Below are 2,420 nucleotides of genomic sequence, written 5' to 3' on the forward strand. Positions count from 1 at the left end.
AAACACAAACTCAGAAGAGGACAACAATGTCAAAATACCTATGGGCAAAAACCCAAAGAAAAATGAGAAGTGGCCTCAGGCCCAGAAATTTCTCATGGAAGAGCTCAAAATGGAGCATAAAAAACATGTAAGAAAGGGAGAAGAAAAATTAGGAAAAGAAATGAGAGTGATGAAGAGAATTATGAAGAAAGAGTCAACAACTTGGAAAAAGAAAAAAAAAAACTGTTTAAAAAAGAGAATTGGCCAGCCCAGCCCAGCCCAACCCAGCTCAACTCACTCTCCCCTCCCCAGCCCCAGCCCCAGTTAGTAGCAGCCTTGCCAGCAAGCGGCAGCAGCGGCGGGGCGGCAGCCCTGGATACAGCAGCAGCAGCAGCAGAAGCCGAAGGCACAGCAGCAGTATCAGAAGTCTCTCCTGAGGCGGAGCATGAGCTCAGCCCCTCACTCTCCAATGGTTCAGATGGCGACCAGCAACAACGGCAACGGCGGGGAGCGAGACCCCTTGCCCCCCGGCTGGGAAATTAAAATCGACCCACAGACCGTTTGGCCATTCTTCGTAGATCACAACCGGACCACTACATGGAACGACCCACGCATCACCCCCGAGGGGCACAAAGTCAGTCGTCAGCCAACCGCCCATCTGAGGAGAGTCCCAAGCTGCCTCCTGCGAGGGAGGGCACCCTAGTGTATCCCCAGTTTCGTGCTGGTTACATACCCATTCCAGTTATCTGCGAAGGATCTGAAAACCGGCAGCAGCGCCCATTCTACTCCTACCATCAGCCTGGGATGCAGCGAGTGAAAGCAAAAACAACCCCTCTGAGATCTCAGGCACCATTAAGGTCCTTTTCCTCATCAGAATCTCCCCTCAGAACCTCATCTAAATCTACCCAGACAGAAAAGCGGTGTGGAAAGGCAACAACAGCTGCAGCAGCTCCAGCCTCTCAAGGGCTTGAGAGACCCCAGCTTCCAGCTGCTTCAGACTCTTCCTCTTCCTCCTCCTCCTCCGGTCTGGGTTCATCCGCTGCCAGGAGCACCAAGGCAAGCCGCCAGTTTCCCCGAGGTTATATACCTATTCCTGTGATCCATAAGCAAAATCTCCCCAGGCATCCAGCACGGGCTTATCATCAAGCACAGAAGACTCACTATCCAGCTTCCCGGGGGGCAAAATACCAGTCCCAACAGCCAACATACAGAGTCCGTGCTGATGACAGGGAACCCAAGGCCGGCCATGCACAGTCCCCATTCAAAGTGGTTGCCAGGGGCACATCCAGCCGGGAAGGATCTCCATGCAGAGCTAATGCACCGGTACTTTCTTCATCTCCTGCCCTAGGACACGTGGTCATTGACAGCCCCCAGGCTTCTTCTCATCAGCTAGGGGTCTGCCAAGAGTCATCCCCAGTACCCCAACCTGAAAACAAGCCAGAAAATAAGTCAAGCCCTGCTGGATCAGATCTCTCTTCAGGCTACATCCCAATTCAAGTTATTCACAAGGAGGCCGATTCTAAACCAGTTTCCCAGAAGCCTCTACCTCCTTCTAAGAAGGTTGAAGTGAAGGTCCCTTCTGCTCCAGTTCCCAGCCCCTCTCCCATTCCCTGCCCTCCTCCTGCTCCTGGCTCTTCCAAGAATGTAGATGCAGAAGAGAAGCCAACCTCCCCCATTCCTTCTTCTCCTGAACTAGCACCACAGAAGCCAACTGGAATGGAAACAGGCCCCAAACATCCTGGTGTGATGAAAGTGGAAGCAATTCTGGAGAAGGTCCAAGGGCTTGAGCAGGCTTTGAATTCATTTGAAGGAAAGAAGACAGACAAAAAATATTTGATGATTGAAGAGTATTTGACCAAAGAGCTTCTGGCCTTGGATTCAGTGGACCCTGAAGGACGTGCTGATGTGCGTCAGGCCAGGAGGGATGGTGTAAGAAAAGTCCAGCAGATTTTGGAGAAACTTGAACAGAAAGCTGAAGATGTTCCAGGTCAAGTTCAAGTTTATGAACTCCGGCTGAGCTCCCAAGACAATGTTAAGCCCCTGCAGGAAACCATGGCAGTCAGTGCCACAGCAGTAGACAAAAGAAAGAAGAGTACAAGAAATGAAAATGTCCAAAGAAGAGTCCAGAACAGAGGTAGAGTAGTCCAAAACCCAAGAGGCAGTGGACGCCAGTATAAGCACAAGGACATTGCGTAATCCAGCAGAATAGCCACCTATCTGTTCTAAAAAAAAAAAAAAAATTGACTTGGACTTGGGAACTTGATCCTGTGTGCTTAAAGAAATTTTAAGTTGCATGCATTTCAGAAATTTTTCAGCCACTAAACATAGCAGCTTTGGGGGGCACAGTAATAGCTTGGGCCAGGGTAGCAGTAGTAGGGGTAAGCATGGGTGGAACCTAAACACCGAAAGGGCTAGAATGAAAATGACACTTTTCTTCTGTA

At 50.1% G+C, this 2,420-nt stretch overlaps 1 pseudogene; it reads left to right on the forward strand.

Annotated features, from left to right (window-relative positions):
• The first annotated feature begins 424 nt into the window (after window positions 1-424).
• On the forward strand, window positions 425-2,175 carry LOC114030040 (annotated as a pseudogene).
• Window positions 2,176-2,420: the final 245 nt, after the last annotated feature.

The sequence above is a fragment of the Vombatus ursinus genome, unplaced genomic scaffold, assembly GCF_900497805.2.
Source record: "Vombatus ursinus unplaced genomic scaffold, bare-nosed wombat genome assembly UNPS02014945.1, whole genome shotgun sequence".
Taxonomy (NCBI): domain Eukaryota; kingdom Metazoa; phylum Chordata; class Mammalia; order Diprotodontia; family Vombatidae; genus Vombatus; species Vombatus ursinus.